The 18,589-nt window shown below is 41.2% G+C and overlaps 1 protein-coding gene across 9 annotated transcripts in view; it reads right to left on the minus strand.

The window, feature by feature from the left end:
- The window catches only part of FSTL5 (follistatin like 5), a 564,833-nt gene that overhangs the window by 528,322 nt on the left and 17,922 nt on the right, over positions 1-18,589 (minus strand). Inside the window, exon 2 of one of the 9 annotated variants that reach the window (XM_073341502.1) lies at positions 8,235-8,327. The exons of the other annotated variants lie outside the window; for them this stretch is intronic. The gene's annotated coding sequence lies outside the window, so the exon portion shown is untranslated. The remainder of the gene's footprint in view (positions 1-8,234; positions 8,328-18,589) is intronic. 9 annotated transcript variants of the gene reach the window in all.

Raw genomic sequence — 18,589 nt, forward strand, 5'->3', positions numbered from 1 at the left:
TAACAGCTTTGTCAGCTTTGTCAATAGTTTGTGGCTGTTGACCCATCCCTCCCTGCAGGTGACCAGAAGCAAGGGGTATTATATAGGTCCATGCCAGACAGGAGAAGCCCACTTTTACCTGACCCAGGCAAAGCAGCATCCCCTCTCCCATGGAAAGCAGCATCCCCTCTCCCATGGAAGTGGTGAAATAGCAGGCTGTAAGGATCTGCTGTTGGCATTGCACAAGTCACTTCTTTCTTGGGGGGCTGGGAAGAAATCTCCCCCCTCACCACCAGATTGGCCAAGGCAAAGTAGGGGGTTTGTCACTTTTCCCACAGCAGCTTTTGGGGTTGGGAGGGGCTTAGTTGGGGCAAACATAGAATAGAAGCTAAGCTATGATGTCACAACTCATTATGTAAGCATGTGGTGGATGTCCAGTGCAGGTACTCCATAGGGAAGGGATACAGTGATCAGATAAAATGGACTGATTAATGAATACTGGCTTTTAAATTCTTTAAGTGCTAAAAAAGGCAGGTTTGGGGCTCCTATGACTAGCATATTAGGAAGCCAATCCCTCCTCCTTTATAGCCCCCCAACCCTCATTTGAGGGGTGGGGAGGGATGGTGAGATCCCAGCAAGTTGGCTGGGGCCCAGGATGGGTATATGGGGGAGGGTTGATGGAATATTTATGGATATATGAAAATGATCATGGAGTTACCTGCACTGTACACTTTTAACTACCGGGTAGAATAATATTGCAGCCTAATTAAACCACATTCAGTGCCTCCTGTCCTTCTTCTGGCATAGTCAGACAACATATACCCAAAGCCTATATATTACAATATGTCTTCTACTACACATTTGTAGCCATTTCAGAATAAGTCAAAACACACATTCTCTAACTCTATCCTCAATATTAGTATCATGTATTAGCAGGAGTGTGGTAAACAAGACACAAGAAGTAACTCTTCCTTACTTCACCTACAGTATATTGTTCACCATTATACTGCTAAAAGCATTCTGGGCCCATTACCTTTAAAATATGTCTTAGTTGTATTCTGTCTTCACTCACACCAACAGGGATTGTAATTCAGCAGCCATCACAGAATATCATTTGCACTTCCAAATATCACATTTATATTATCTACCTCTACGAGATACATATATAACCACTGTCCTCAATAATCTTAAACAGCAGCAAAAACTACATAATTGCAGTTCATTAAGTGTAAAACCTCCCACTTCAACAATTAGAATTCAACCTAGCATATGATCACATGCAATCTTTACTGGAAAGTGCCACACATAAATACATTAGTCAGAATGATCTCAGTCAGGATGAGTCTTTAGTGTGGCCCGACGACCGTACTGGAACACATCTTTTGAATCCTGACACCCTCTGATTGTCACTGGAGTGGTCAATGCCGCAAATCATTTAGTTAGTTAAGCTGCTCCTCTCTGCTGAAGTGGACAAAATGAGGGAAACCCATGCATTACCCATACCAAAGGCATGAGACTAATCCAGAGAACCTGTTTCTCTTTCCTGCTGATGGATTCTTATTGCCCAATATTATTTTATAATTAATGTATTTTACCCTTGAAGTATATTCAAGGCCCAAGAGGTCAGGATAATTTGGATAACAATCCTATAAGTATCTGAATTTTTGAGCTAGCTAAGATTATATGAACTGAACCTGCAAATATTTTGAAGTTTGACTATCACCTCAGTAATTTAAACTTCAGCAAAACTGCCTCTAAACAGTGAAATAATTCCTAAGAGGTGTTAAGCATTTACAACTCCTATTTAAATCCCAAGGAGTTGTATGAGTCAGTGCCTCTCGTACTTTTGCCCAGTACACACACACACCTGGGTTATAGTTAAAGCATGAAACAACAGAATTCTATGCAACAAAAGAGAGATTAGGGATACTCTACCACTCAGCACATATCGTCTGAAATTACTGCACCATTGTAAATATCACAACAATAGAACTGATATAATTCTTTTTCCATGTTCCAGCATAAAAAGAAATAGAGCAAAATAGTGCAATATTCATGTTTTATTCTTTCCCCCACATAAGCTTTTCTTTCTCATCAAGCACTTCCTGAAAGTAAAGTTCTCTAAGTTCCTACATGCAGTCATGCTATAGCACTTTATAGAAAGAAGCTATTTATCCTAAGCTCCTTTTTGTCATATTTATTTGAAATAACAAAATTAACCCTAAATACCATAATGTACTTGCAAACTTAACATTCTATTATACCTACATAAAGGTCACAGCATCATACATATAAAACTTAGCACCAACTTTTTTAAGCTAATCAAGGCCTTACTTGCTTGGCAATTAAGATATTTTCCTCTGAGTTTGAGAGGATTGTTCTTTAAAGTATTAAGATTGTCCAGAGTCTTGTATAAACCTTGCAGGTGGTTTGATGTTGGAGAGAACGTGAGTCTCTCTTATGGCAATGGGAGACTACCTTGCACTTGGTTTTGCTGGTGGGGTATTTTTGAGAGTCTGTTCCTTCTTTGTCCTGCTTATCAAGTATCAGCAAAATGCACATTTTGTCATCTTTCACATTCTTGGTTCTTTCCTGTGTTCTTGTGGGTGAATGCATTCTTAATTTTGGTGATTATACACCATTCACTGTTATGTAACTTATAAGAAGGTTTTATCTGCTCAATACATATAGCTTGCTTCCAAGTGCATGACTTATCCTGAGAAAATAGTTTGACGATCTCCCATATGTAGCTCTGGGAAGTTTTTTGTTTGTCGGATGTGGTAGATTTTGGCCTTTCAGATCTTTTTTTCCTTTTAGTCTATTACTTCTTCCACCACTGCCAGTATGCTGAGGCTATAGGCACATAGGTACACATGCAGCATAACATTAAGTATTGTTCTGGGCTGCTATTAATGCCTTGGGTGGGAGTGTTCAAGGATCCAGCCATATATTTGTGTTGTTTTTTACAGCTTTCTTTAATAGAGCTTTAGAAATTTTAAGCTACCAATTTGGCTTTACCATATTACTGTCTCTGGTGTGGTGGTGATATGTTATGAATGAATTCCCATGCCCAGGCAAATTGCTCAAATTCACTGTAAGGGTCCGTTATCTGAAACTGCACAGTTTGGGATACCATGCGTGATGAAATGCTTCACTGCTTTGTCTGTGATGGTCACTGCCATAGTGTCTGACAGTTGGCCTAGTTCCCAGAAGTCTGAATAGTAGCCTGCAATAATGAGGTAGTTATTGAGTGTGGTTTGCAGTGAAAAGGTCTGTTCCTACTTTGCTCCAAGGTCTGATAGTGATTCTGTCCATTTTTATTGTCTCTTTCTGCTGCTTGGCCTGCATTTCCCCGTGCATATCTCAACTGCTCCCCAGGTTTCAGATACCCGGGGTCATGTTTGACCAGTATACTATGTCTCTGGCTTTCAAGATACATGCTTCTATTCCATAACGGTTCTGATATATTCTTGAGAGAATTTGTTCTCAATAGTCTGGACATTATGATTTGACAGCCTTTATAGATGAAGCTATCTTAGATGTTCATATTCTCAGGATAGTTCCAGTATTCTTGGGAAGCAAGTGGGGCTTCTCCACTGGTGTCTGGCCATCCTGACAGAATGATGAATTTTAGCACTGAAATATATAGCTTGTATAGTTTGTTCTCAGATTCTTTCTAGCTGCTGCCTTGAAACTGACAAATAATTGATTTAGCTGATTTTTTTGTGTCTTTCTGTATTTTCTATATTTCTACCAGGTTGTGGGTATCATATTCTTGTCCAGCTGCCTTATTTTCATGCTGCAAGGCTGCTCTGGATAAGAAGTCAGTTATGCTCATGTCTGTCCCTTTCTTGTAATATATATCTCATTTGCAGCACTTGTGTTTCAACAGCATGCACTGAAGTTGTTTTTGGGCCACTAGCTGTCATTTGTAAAAAGCTGATGCTTCTGATTTATGATCACTTTCTATTGAATAATTTCCCACTCTTAAACATACTGGTTGAACTTTTCACATGTGAAAACTATGCAATGTTGTTGTAGCTATGTCCATCCCAGGATACTGGAGAGTGGTGACACTCTGAGTCCCTCTCCCAGGCCAGAGCAAGAGATCAGTGTAGCTCAAAAGCTTGTCTCTCACCAGCAGAAGTTGGTCCAATAAAAGATATTACCTCAGCCACCTTGTCTCTCTAACACTGTGGAAGACAGTCCTGTTCACTCTCAGCATATTTTTGTTCCTTTGACAGTAGTACCCTTTTTATGAAGACTACTTTTGTAGCAGTGATGCTTAACGCTAAGATTTAGTCACAGGTAGTTTTGGGAAAAGTCATGGACAGGTCACAGGCAATAAATAAAAATTCATGACCTGTCCATGACTTTTACCAAAAACACCCCTGACGAAACCTCTACTTCTGAAGCCCTGCTGCTCCAGGGGCCCCTGCTCCAGTGCTGGGGGTTGACTGCCCCTGGCCACTGCTCCCCAGGGACTACTCTCCGGACAGCCTCCGGGTGCCCCTGAGGCCACTGATCTAGCCCTCCCAGGACTGCTGCTGCTCGGGTGGTCACCAGGACCTCTGTTTAGGAACTCCCCAGAGCCAGCTGCACCCGCTGCTGCTTTGTCAGTCTCTGGAACCAGCTGCCCGGGGCTGCCTGAGCAGTGTCCAGTGTGGCTGGCTCCAGGGACCACCCGAGACCGCTGACTGGGCACCCCCCAGGGCCGGCCCCAGGACCACTGCTTGGGTGGTCCACGGGACCAGCCGCTGCTTGGATGGTCCCCAAAGCCAGCTACCAGGGGCCTCCCAAGCAGCTGCTGGTGCAGCTGGCCCTGGGTCGCTCCAGCAGACTCAGACACACCAGTTGCTGTGGAAGTCACGGTGGTTGCAGAAAGTCACAGAATTTGTGACTTCTGCAACCTCCATGAGACAATCACAGCCTTAGTGATGCTCCAAGCCCTATCTTACTGGCATTATGTTGTATGGTTGTTCATCACTCACATCGTAATATTTCAGGATAGGATAGTTGGTCACCAACTCCTTGATACCCAACACAGGTACATCAGATTGAGGTAACCATGTCCATTCTGCACCTTTGTCCAATTGTCACCTTAGGGGTTCAGACACATCTGACAGGTTTGGAAAATATTTTGTCAGATAGTTTCTGAACTGATTTAATATCTTTAGTTGTAGGCATCTGTTGTATTCCTTTTACCTTTTCAGGGTCAGGTTGCAGCCTTTCAGAGATCAGCAATTGTCCCATGTATGGTATTATAGTCAATCACAATTTAATCTTGTTTATATTCAATTTTAGATTTATTTGCCTGGCTCTTTCTGGCAGACAGATGAGGTTGTGCTTGTGATCTGTCACAACTTTCACCATGTTGTCTTTGCATTCATTCATCAGAATGTCGTCAGCTATGACCGTCATACATGTGAGTCCTGTCAGCATATCTTGCTGGTAATGTTCATATTCTTCCACTGCATCTCTGATCCCAAATCACATTCTCAACCATCTCTACCTACCTGTGGAATCCAAAATGTGATGAGGTAGCTGCCTTCCTTACTCTGTTGCATTTGCCAACATCTGCCTTTGACATCAAGTACTGAGGATAGTTTGTGTTTCGTGAAGTAGGTACTATTTCTTCAGTTGCAAGCATTTGATAATGAGGTTTTTTAATTGCTTTGTATAAGCTGCTTGGATCTATGCAAATGCACAATTTGCCAAGCTTCTCAATAGATATCATGCCACTTATCCAACATGTGGGAGCTATGACTTTAGAATATGAAGGAATCATTGCTATTTAATTTATTGCACCTAATATTTTTTTTCTCTTAATGCAATGGGCACCATTAGGAAAACGTAAATGATGAACAGAATACCAAGGAAGCCTACACAGGCTGAAATTTGACATTAATACAGGCAAAATAGCCAAAATAAATGGTTTATAAAGCTCAGGCACTGTACTGGCTGAATCATTTTATCTATTTCTAGATATAACATTCCTGGAGGACATCTCAGTCCTACAGAAATATCCTGGTAATCTTTTCTCAGCTTTTCAGCAGGGATGCCACAGTTCTTTGTTTTTTTTTTGTTCTGCTTGCTTGTCTATTGTACGAATAATGTGTCACTGGCTTAATGTCACTAGGTTCATGCTTTCATTTGTTTTAGCTGAAAAAAGTGGCTTCTGCGAACTACCTGAAATTTCAGCTTGTGTAGGTTTCCTTGGTATGCTGCTCATAATTTACATTTTCCTAATGGTATTATGATCATTCAGTTGGTATAATTTTTAATTTGACTTTGCTTGGTTGTAATTTCACTTTCTTCTCTTGAATAATGCTGAGAGAAATCTTTGTAGCTTAGCATATTTACTGGTGTCTCACTGTCTATTTGGCATTCCATTTCCTCTTTGTTTTTGTGTTGCTGCCTTGCCTTTGCATCCGGTGTTAGTCTGAGCTTCATAAACCATTTATTTTGGCTATTTTGCTGATATTAATGTCATATACATGCAAAATATCATCCTCTGAGTCGCTGCGTCTTTCCTCAATATGAGGATGACATTTTTCTTTTGCTGCAAGCTTTGACATCATGATTAATTTTGCCGCAATTATTGCATATGACGCCATATGCTAGACATATGCTAAACAATACTTTTAAGTACCCTGATGTATTAAGAAATATATCAGATAAGAAAAAGTATATGTTTTGGGCAGCCCTTACCAATCAGTTACATTAAAAAGTTGAACCTATATATGTATAGTTGGATATACCAAAGTTCCAAATGAATTAAAGTTCATTGACTTTTGAAACACATCTTAAATTATACGAAAGAAATTGTATCTAAAGAGGGGAATATCCTATTTGAATATGAATGTATTTATACCTTAATTATCCAGTTTTCAAGTTTCAAAGAAACTGCTACAGGAAATTTTTCACATATTTTACTATTATGCTTTATTACTTGAGGGAAGCTAGCCAGGATATTGTCATTAGAAACCTTCATATAATTCATTTGAAAATATGAAAACTGTCCTATCCAAAGACATTGATGTTAATCAACAATACATTTAGTAAAAAGTAATAATGGAATTTAAATACTGGTTGGATTATTGAATTCATTCTCCACCATCTCTAAGACAGAGAACATATCAGATATTAAACTGATACCTCATTTGACCCTATCAGAAAGGTTATATTAAAAATATCAAGGAGTGTTTCTATATACTTTCAGGATTTGACAGTTGTTTTACTCAAATTGCTAATCTGGAAAAGAGAATAATTAATTATTTACTATAGACCAGGCATTGGCTATGAGTTCAATCACCATATTTTGTGTTATTAATAGGTTTATAGTATAGCTACAGTGGTAAATATAAACTATGCTTCACTGCCTATGATTTGAACACATCATTGTATATGCTGATGCAAATAAATTCCTGTCAGTGAAGAGTATACTTGCTACCCTTTCCTAAATATGGTTTTGCTATACACACTCCTTTTTTTCATAGCATGATGAACAAACAAGTTTACTTTTATAGGAATGATGGAGAATGTTCAGTGACGTCAATTATAGATTGTTCCAAAATAAACTTTGTTAAGAGTGTCTAGAACTGCTGCTACGAACCATGTATGATATACAAGAAAACCAGTCATATTTACCCTTAGTGGTAGAGCTGAACAATGAAATCCACTATATGGATTTTATGTACATTTTTACATATTTGGAGCTAGATCCTGAGACTGAGGTGCATGAACCACAGATCAAGAGAGATATAGTTGTAGCCATTGATCACCATTAAGTGACTGAAATCTTGGGGCTCTACAGATAGACAGAAAACTGTTCTAGTTTATGCTATCTGCCACAGTCCCAAGGACCTATGGCAGTGAACAATCACCTGAACCAATAATTGTTGGAGTAGCCAAATTTTCTAGAAATAACGCCCAGAAAAGGTTTTAACATTTTATAAATGTCTACAATGCTGTCTTATCTACAGCTTCTCCCTAAACTGCTCACTGTCCCTGAAAGATTCTTATTCCCAGCGTCTTCCTCAAGTTGTCCTTATATGTCTCTTTCTCTCAAAGAACAGAAACAATGTCCTTCCATGACTAATCACAACTAACATAATTAAATTTCCTAATACAGAATAATGGATTGAATTGTTCACATTCAATGTATAGATTTAAAAAAGAAAAGAAAATCTCTTATGAGAAAAATGTTAAGTAAGTAGATTTGGGGAAATTTCCTTATGCATGCTAGATAGTACCTTATTCTGAGAAGTCCCAGCAGAGTCAATGGAAGTCAGGAATTAGCAGAATAGGGTATTACCCAACATGAGTAAGATTATTGGAATAGTATGCTGTGTGAGAAAAAAGAGAAGCCTTAGTAAATTATTTACACTTATTTTTAACTTGAATTTAATATTAACTTTTTCGCAATAAATAAAATTAGATATACCCATAATAATACCAGATTCCTTAGTTCCGGTGACACAGATCTAAATGGAATATAATGAAATGGGAAACACTGCAAACTTAACCCCTTCTCATTACATCCTTGAGATTGTAATCTCAGAGTCTCTCCTGAATGCTGTAAGGAAAGAAACATGATAAAGGTATTATCCTTCACAGGCCTCAGAGGAGCCTTTTTAATAGAATTGAGCTGTGCCTGTTGATCTTATTTTCCCATAAAGCTTCAAAGCTCAGTCTCATGGAACTACTGTGTTTACCACCATTGCTATTTGTACTCAGTGCTAGTATACAGAACATGTATAGTCAGCTAAGCAGTCCCTTTCTTCTCTTGTTAACTGGGCTTGTTATTACTGCTTCCTTAATATCCTAGGGGATTCATGTACATGATCATGTCAGCTGCCGAACTGGTGGGAATTACAACTGTTGTATATTATGAAATCATGAGTATTATGTCTGTCAGCTTAAAACTCATGTAAACACTATGTTCTATTGTCATAAATATAAAGGGAAGGGTAAACCCCTTTGAAATCCCTCCTGGCCAGGGGAAAGCTCCTCTCACCTGTAAAGGGTTAAGAAGCTAAAGGTAACCTCGCTGGCACCTGACCAAAATGACCAATGAGGAGACAAGATACTTTCAAAAGCTGGGAGGAGGGAGAGAAACAGAGGGTCTGTGTCTGTCTGTATGCTGGTTTCTGCCAGGGATAGACCAGGAATGGAGCCTTAGAACTTTTAGTAAGTAATCTAGCTAGGTATGTGTTAGATTATGATTTCTTTAAATGGCTGAGAAAAGAATTGTGCTGAATAGAATAACTATTTCTGTCTGTGTATCTTTTTTGTAACTTAAGGTTTTGCCTAGAGGGGTTCTCTATGTTTTTGAATCTAATTACCCTGTAAGATATCTACCATCCTGATTTTACAGGGGGGATTTCTTTATTTCTATTTACTTCTATTTTTTATTAAAAGTCTTCTTGTAAAACACTGAGTGCTTTTTCATTGTTCTCAGATCCAAGGGTTTGGGTCTGTGGTCACCTATGCAAATTGGTGAGGCTTTTTATCCAACATTTCCCAGGAAAGGGGGGGTGCAAGTGTTGGGAGGATTGTTCATTGTTCTTAAGATCCAAGGGTCTGGGTCTGTAGTCACCTAGGCAAATTGGTGAGGCTTTTTACCAAACCTTGTCCGGGAAGTATTTTGGGGGGAAGGACGCGTCCAAACAGCTCTTCCCCAGTAACCAGTATTAGTGTGGTGGTGGTAGCAGCCAGTCCAAGGATAACGGGTGTAATATTTTGTACCTTGGGGAAGTTTTGACCTAAGCTGGTAAAGATAAGCTTAGGAGGTTTTTCATGCAGGTCCCCACATCTGTACCCTAGAGTTCAGAGTGGGGGAGGAACCTTGACATCTATGTTTTCAATAATATTAATATTTTGGCGAGTATTTTTATTTTTTTTTCATTGCATAGGCTTAGGACAGTTATCAAGAGAGGTGCAGAACTGGTTTGAAAAAGTGCAGCTGTATGTTTCTTCTAACATGAAGGGTTTAACTTCTCAGCATTGTATTTTCTACATTCTCTGTGCACGAGATAGATTTTTGTCATGTAATTTTTCAATATAACCTTGAAATAATTTTAAAAACCCACTCTTTTAAAAGGTATTGATTGTTTTTGTTTTGTTTTTCTGGCTATGGAAAATACTAAGTTTGAACAACTAAAATAATGAGAAGAAAAAACAGCAGTTGCTACTTTGTCAACTCACTGTTAGGCTTATTCTAACAATTAATTGTTGTTAATTATTATTCTCACTGATAAACTTATTCTTGCTTATCCTGTAGTAAGAACAGTGCCCACTAAAGTTAATGAATGTTTGTCCAATCAGTTAAGATAACGGGTTGAAGGATATCAGACTGTCCAGCCTTAGATAGTATGCACTATTTACTTTAACATCCCCTTTAATCTTTGACAATCTAGGGAAACCTCAGAGTCTGCACTTCAGCTAGAAATTAGTTAGATAGTGGGTCTGTGCCAAAGCCAACTGAAGTCCCTAGAAAGATCTCCAGATTTTGGAGCCAGCTGTGTATACCATGAGGTTTTGAGCACCCTTCAGAGTCACTGACTACCATGGGAGTTAAGACCATTCAGCAACTGTCACGGCTGGACCCAAATTATATTTTCCCCATTGACCATCTCAGACTAATTCTCCAACAGACTATGGATGAAATCCTATCCTTGCTAAAAATCAATGGCAAAACTTCTATTGACTTCAATGGGACCAGGATGTCACCCTGTTTCTAGAACTGTGCTGATATCACTGATGATGCTGGTGCACAGAGAAAGAATGGAGCAAAAAAGATCTTTGGTATGAAATCTGCCATTCTTCCCTCTCACTCTCCAATAATCAGTTTAAAAAAATTATGAAAACAAATCTTAAGTTTCTAAAAGAATACTTTATAAAATCATAACAACAGGTCCTTAAATAATACAAAATAATTGACCATGTTCTATGCTTAAGGTAAATATACATTTGTGGAAAATATTTTTTCTTCCCTATTTCATTGCTCTGGGTTTTTTCCTCTCTGCTTGGGAGGGAGCTAGCTTTGGTTCTATGTTAAAGCTATCAAGGTCAACTTTCTTGATGAGGCTGAATATATCATAGTCAGAAATAAGTGCAGAAAATTGCACTTGTTCTGTCAGTCAGGAAAGAAGCTTGAGTTGCTAGGGTAATGTAATGTATTCAACATCTTTCTTAGATCTGTCAATCGAGGAAGCTTCCAGAACTTATCAGAGCTTCAGTCTTTGGGAACAGTTTGGAGAGACATCGTTGGCCCCAGTTAGAAGTGGATCCATCATGCCTGCTAGCCTAGGGGCTTCACTTGGACAGTTTGTTGAAGATTAAATAGAACTGTGGGGAATATAAAGTGAATTATATATTTTCAAGCATTTAAAGAACAACAAATAAAGAAGTAGCAGCAGCAAATATTCTAACCCACAGATTATCATGTTCAATGAAACATATATACCATAATTGTAGGAGTTGTCTCTAGCATATACATTCTACTATTGATAGACCTCTAGTCTATCAATGCATAAAATATTTTCATTTAACTGCACTAATATAATCTCATTTCAGCTTTTCTATTGCAAGGCCATTGATGATATAAGAATTTATTTACTGTCTCCTCTGAATCCCATCTATTATAATCAGGAACTTCACAGCATGCAATGTACTATTATGCTCAAACTAATTTTATTTGATTCAAAAGAGTTTTAATAGTTTAGTGATAATATATGTAAATAATTAAAAACTACTGGAATTGACAATGGTCATATTATATATATATAATATATATATATACACACACACATACACACTGATGACTTAGACTGCTCCTCCAGGGATGGTGCAACTACATGTTTCTCCTTACTGTGGGCAGATTGTTAATCCCTATGATATCGCTAGATTCATTATACAAAGAAACTGGCCTCCAAACACAGAACACACTGTTGGTATCCATGAAATGCAATGCAACTGTCTTTGGCATGCCCACCCATTCTTGAAGAGTATAAATCAGCTATTTCTTAATCCTCACTACTGTAGTTTAATTTCACGCATCAACCTCCAAATGCTAACTCTTGTAGTAAGTTGAAAGAGGGGATCAAGGAAGATTAATTCTTAATGTTAAGGGATGTAGAACACTCACCATTTCAATGGTGGCAACTGTTCCTTAGTGAGCAACAAAATTACCTCTAGTTAAAAATGTGTGCAACACAATGACCTTATTCCTCAGTTTTCAAGGAAAAAACATAGTATACAATGTTTATCAGAACTACTATTAAAAGAACCTAGCAGTCTCTCAAATCAGAATTCTGTTTTCTTTAATCATCATCCTTAAGGATATGCATCATAGAATCATAGAATATCAGGGTTGAAAGGGACCTCAGGAGGTCATCTAGTCCAACCCCTTGCTCAAAGCAAGACCAATCCCCAACTAAATCATCCCAGCCAGGGCTTTGTCAAGCCTGACCTTAAAAACTTCTAAGGAAGGAGATTCCACCACCTCCCTAGGTAACGCATTCCAGTGTTTTACCACCCTCCTAGTGAAAACGTTTTTCCTAATAGATGCTGGCCCATGTTCTAGTGGCACAAAAAGGCTGAAAACTTGCCCTAGGAGGGCATCTAAGCATTCCCCCTGCATGGGGGAATCAGAGCTAGCACCAGCCAGCACTACATAACATCCTTCTAGCCCGTCCTATTGTACTGTGCATGTCAGAGACATGACAGCGGAGGGAGCATAGGAGGCCACAGCTATCCTAATGCTCACACTTTGTTTAAATGACTTTTGTGTACATCTGGTGAAGGCTCATCTGTTAGATTTCGATTTACTGTCAACCATCATGTCTTTCATTCATTCTTTATGAAAGATTTGCGAGATAGTGAGTTTGTACTTCCAGAGCATTTTCCAAAGTTTCTCTTAGCATTTTAATGTAATTTTGTTTTACCTTCAGTTTCCGGTTAATTACAAGAAAACTATCTTTATATTGGACGTGGTCTAAGACATCTTGTAGTTCCTCAGGTTATTTGGATAGTTCTGTGCCTTACTTTCTCAATATCATCAGACAGTTCTGGTAAAGAATCTTTATGTCAGCCTGTCTAATACAATTCTTGAATGATTCTTGCCAATGCTGTCTGGCATCCAACTTCCAAAACATGGGTTAATGTAGTCTGAAACTTGTTCCTGTTTTTTTTCTGATAAATAACTTAGCCCTGGTCTACACTAGGACTTTAGGTCGAATTTAGCAACGTTAAATAGATTTAAACCTGCACCTGTCCACACAGTGAAGCCCTTTATTTCGACTTAAAGGGCTCTTAAAATCGATTTCCTTACTCCACCCCTGACAAGTGGATTAGCGCTTAAATCGACGTTCCCAGCTCGAATTTGGGGTACTGTGGACACAATTCGATGGTATTGGCCTCCGGGAGCTATCCCAGAGTGCTCCATTCTGACCGCTCTGGACAGCACTCTCAACTCAGATGCACTGGCCAGGTAGATAGGAAAAGAACCGCGAACTTTTGAATCTCATTTCCTGTTTGGCCAGCGTGGCAAGCTGCAGGTGACCATGCAGAGCTCATCAGCACAGGTGACCATGATGGAGTCCCAGAATCGCAAAAGAGCTCCAGCATGGACCGAACGGGAGGTACGGGATCTGATCGCTGTTTGGGGAGAGGAATCCGTGCTATCAGAACTCTGTTCCAGTTTTCGAAATGCCAAAACCTTTGTGAAAATCTCCCAGGGCATGAAGGACAGAGGCCATAACAGGGACCCGAAGCAGTGCCGCGTGAAACTGAAGGAGCTGAGGCAAGCCTACCAGAAAACCAGAGAGGCGAACAGCCGCTCTGGGTCAGAGCCCCAAACATGCCGCTTCTATGATGAGCTGCATGCCATTTTAGGGGGTTCAGCCACCACTACCCCAGCCGTGTTGTTTGACTCCTTCAATGGAGATGGAGGCAATACGGAAGCAGGTTTTGGGGACGAAGAAGATGATGATGAGGAGGAGGTTGTAGATAGCTCACAGCAAGCAAGCGGAGAAACCGGTTTTCCCGACAGCCAGGAACTGTTTCTCACCCTAGACCTGGAGCCAGTACCCCCCGAACCCACCCAAGGCTGCCTCCTGGACCCAGCAGGCGGAGAAGGGACCTCTGGTGAGTGTACCTTTTAAAATGCTATACATGGTTTAAAAGCAAGCATGTGAAAGGATTACTTTGCCCTGGCATTTGCGGTTCTCCTAGATGTAGTCCTAAAGCCTTTGCAAAAGGTTTCTGGGGAGGGCAGTCTTATTTCGTCCTTCATGGTAGGACACTTTATCACTCCAGGCCAGTAACACATACTCGGGAATCACTGTAGAACAAAGCATTGCAGTGTATGTTTGCTGGCATTCAACCAAAATCCGTTCTTTCTCTCTCTGTGTTATCCTCAGGAGAGTGAGATATAATTCATGGTCACCTGGTTGAAATAGGGTGCTTTTCTTCAGGGACACTCAGTATAGCCCATTCCTGCTGGGCTGTTTGCCTGTGGCTGAACAGAAATGTTCCCCGCTGTTAGCCACAGGGAGGGGGGAAGGTTGAGGGGGTAGTCACGCGGTGGGAGGAGGCAAAATGCGACCTTGTAACGAAAGCACATGTGCTATGTATGTAATGTTAACAGCAAGGTTTACCCTGAAAGAGTGTAGCGACTGTTTTATAAAATGTGTCTTTTTAAATACCGCTGTCCCTTTTTTTTTTCTCCACCAGCTGCATGTGTTTCAATGATCACAGGATCTTCTCCTTCCCAGAGGCTAGTGAAGCTTAGAAAGAAAAAAAAACGCACTCGCGATGAAATGTTCTCCGAGCTCATGCTGTCCTCCCACACTGACAGAGCACAGACGAATGCGTGGAGGCAAATAATGTCAGAGTGCAGGAAAGCACAAAATGACCGGGAGGAGAGGTGGCGGGCTGAAGAGAGTAAGTGGCGGGCTGAAGAGAGTAAGTGGCGGGCTGAAGACAGGGCTGAAGCTCAAATGTGGCGGCAGCGTGATGAGAGGAGGCAGGATTCAATGCTGAGGCTGCTGCAGGACCAAACCAGAATGCTCCAGTGTATGGTTGAGCTGCAGCAAAGGCAGCTGGAGCACAGACTGCCACTGCTGCCCCTCTGTAACCAACCGCCCTCCTCCCCAAGTTCCATAGCCTCCACACCCAGATGCCCAAGAACGCGGTGGGGGGGCCTCCGGCCAACCAGCCACTCCACAACAGAGGATTGCCCAAAAAAAAGAAGGCTGTCTTTCAATAAATTTTAAAGTTGTAAACTTTTGAAGTGCTGTGCTTAAAGTGCTATGTGGCATTTTCCTTCCCTCCTCCACCACCCCTCCTGGGATACCTTGGTAGTCATCTCCCTATTTGTGTGATGAATGAATAACGAATGCATGACTGTGAAGCAGCAATGACTTTATTGCCTCTGCAAGCGGTGATTAAAGGGAGGAGGGGAGGGTGGTTAGCTTACAGGGAAGTAGAGTGAACCAAGGGGCGGGGGGTTTCATCAAGGAGAAACAAACAGAACTTTCACTCTGTAGCCTGGCCAGTCATGAAACTGGTTTTCAAAGCTTCTCTGATGCGTACCGCGCCCTCCTGTGCTCTTCTAACCGCCCTGGTGTCTGGCTGCGCGTAACCAGCAGCTAGGCGATTTGCCTCAACCTCCCACCCCGCCATAAACGTCTCCTCCTTACTCTCACAGATATTGTGGAGCACACAGCAAGCAGTAATAACAGTGGGAATATTGGTTTCGCTGAGGTCTAAGCGAGTCAGTAAACTGCGCCAGCGCGCCTTTAAACGTCCAAATGCACATTCTACCACCATTCTGCACTTGCTCAGCCTGTAGTTGAACAGCTCCTGACCACTGTCCAGGCTGCCTGTGTACGGCTTCATGAGCCATGGCATTAAGGGGTAGGCTGGGTCCCCAAGGATACATATAGGCATTTCAACATCCCCAACAGTTATTTTCTGGTCTGGGAAGAAAGTCCCTTCCTGCAGCTTTTGAAACAGACCAGAGTTCCTGAAGATGCGAGCGTCATGCACCTTTCCCGGCCATCCCACGTTGATGTTGGTGAAACGTCCCTTGTGATCCACCAGAGCTTGCAGCACTATCGAAAAGTACCCCTTGCGGTTTATGTACTCGCCGGCTTGGTGCTCTGGTGCCAAGATAGGGATATGGGTTCCGTCTATAGCCCCACCACAGTTAGGGAATCCCATTGCAGCAAAGCCATCCACTATGACCTGCACATTTCCCAGGGTCACTACCCTTGATATCAGCAGATCTTTGATTGCGTGAGCTACTTGCATCACAGCAGCCCCCACAGTAGATTTGCCCACTCCAAATTGATTCCCAACTGACCGGTAGCTGTCTGGCGTTGCAAGCTTCCACAGGGCTATCGCCACTCGCTTCTCAACTGTGAGGGCTGCTCTCATCCTGGTATTCATGCGCTTCAGGGCAGGGGAAAGCAAGTCACAAAGTTCCATGAAAGTGCCCTTACGCATGCGAAAGTTTCGCAGCCACTGGGAATCGTCCCAGACCTGCAACACTATGCGGTCCCACCAGTCTGTGCTTGTTTCCCGAGCCCAGAATGGGCGTTCCACAGCATGAACCTGCCCCATTAGCACCATGATGCATGCATTGGCAGGGCCCATGCTTTCAGAGAAATCTGTGTCCATGTCCTGATCACTCACGGAACCGCGCTGACGTCGCCTCCTCGCCCGGTATCGCGTTGCCATGTTCTGGTGCTGCATATACTGCTGGATAATGCGTGTGGTGGTTGATGTGCTCCTAATTGCCAAAATGAGCTCAGCGGCCTCCATGCTTGCCTTGGTATGGCGTCCGCACAGAAAAAAGGCGCGGAACGATTGTCTGCCGTTGCTCTGACGGAGGGAGGGGAGACTGACGACACGGCTTACAGGGTTGGCTTCAGGGAGCTAAAATCAACAAAGGGTGTGCCTGTACATCAAGGAGTATTTCAGGCAGGACTGCACGGAGGGTTCCAATAAGAAATGGTGCACCAAAGTTATCGTTGTTATTGGAACAAGGAGGTTAGCCTGGCCTCTGATTGATACATGGCTAGATTAACCTCGCTGCGCCTTCTCTGTGACTGACTACAGTGTGATCTAGACAGGGGAGGAGGAAAATGAGTACAAAACAAATCTGGTCTATTTCTTGTTCTGACCCACTCCATCTATCCTTTACATCTTTGGCTGGCAGCAGACAAAAAAGGCACGAAATGATTGTCTGCCCTTGCTTTCACGGGGGGAGGGAGGGTGGGAACGGGGTCCTGACGATATGTACCCAGAACCACCCGCGACAATGTTTTAGCCCCATCAGGCATTGGGATATCAACCCAGAATTCCAATGGCCAGCGGAGACTGCGGGAACTGTGGGATAGCTACCCACAGTGCAACGCTCCGGAAGTCGACGCTTGCCTCGGTACTGTGGAAGCGCTCCGCCGAGTTAATGCACTTAATGCACTTAGAGCATTTTCTGTGGGGACACACACACTCGAATATATAAAACCGATTTCAAAAAAACCGACTTCTATAAATTCGACCTAATTTCGTAGTGTAGACATACCCTTAGCATAATAAGGGCATATCCCTTTAGACTAGGAGCAAGAAATATAACTTTTTGTTCTCTGGTCCATTGGTTCATTTGCCCTATTATCTCAAAATGAGCATAATAAGCTTCAAAATATTATTTTACTTCAAAGCTGACTGGTTTCTGAATTGATTGATTAACCAAGCTGTCTACATAAGCACTTGTCACAGTTTTTTGTGGCTGTAAACTTGTTTCTGGATTCCATAGCATAAAAGTGTAACTTTCCTCTGTAGGACTTCCCTGAATTCCTGAAGAAGGAACTGTAGGTTGTAATTCAGACAGATTCTTTCCACAGACTTTGTAGCTCAGTAGGTGATGGTCTAAAATGGTCTGCATTCCTTTTGAACAAAAATTAGTCCTTGATTTGTTTCTTCTTTAAATGTGTTAATCTTATGAGCTGTTTCTTCAATCATTTTGTAGAATTTTTTCCTAAGTTTTACTTCCAGCCATGATTATTTTGTGACAACATTCATGTTTTCATGTTGCTCAGTTTATTTGATCATGCTTTTGTAGCAGGTTTTTATTTACCTTTCTATATTTCATAATATTTGGTTAGGTATACCTGGCTGCTTTTCTCCCGTCCTTCTATTTCATTTTATGTGGCTTTGATATGGTCTTTATGTGTTCCATACATATTTGTCCCGGTTAATTTTATTTTTTTTCCATTAGTTGGCCACTAATTTCATTTGCCAGGTTTTTGGTTTCATCAGTATTTGTAGAATGTTAATAAAGACCAGGTAACAGAAAACAGCTCAGCTGCCTCTGTGAACTCTTTATGGAATTCAAGGGAAGTAATCTCTTGAAGGTTTTTTTAAATATAAAAAATTAAGTCAAAAATACACTGTAAAAGTGGATCTGTAGAACCACAACTACATGGCTCAAAACTACTACTCAACATTCCTCAAGCATGACAGACACAGAGCTATGTGGTTTCATTCTGTGTTTGAACACTCCAAATCTTTTAGGTTACAGCAGAGCCAGCATGAGAAC

This window comes from Lepidochelys kempii, chromosome 4, assembly GCF_965140285.1.
Source record: "Lepidochelys kempii isolate rLepKem1 chromosome 4, rLepKem1.hap1, whole genome shotgun sequence".
NCBI lineage: Eukaryota > Metazoa > Chordata > Testudines > Cheloniidae > Lepidochelys > Lepidochelys kempii.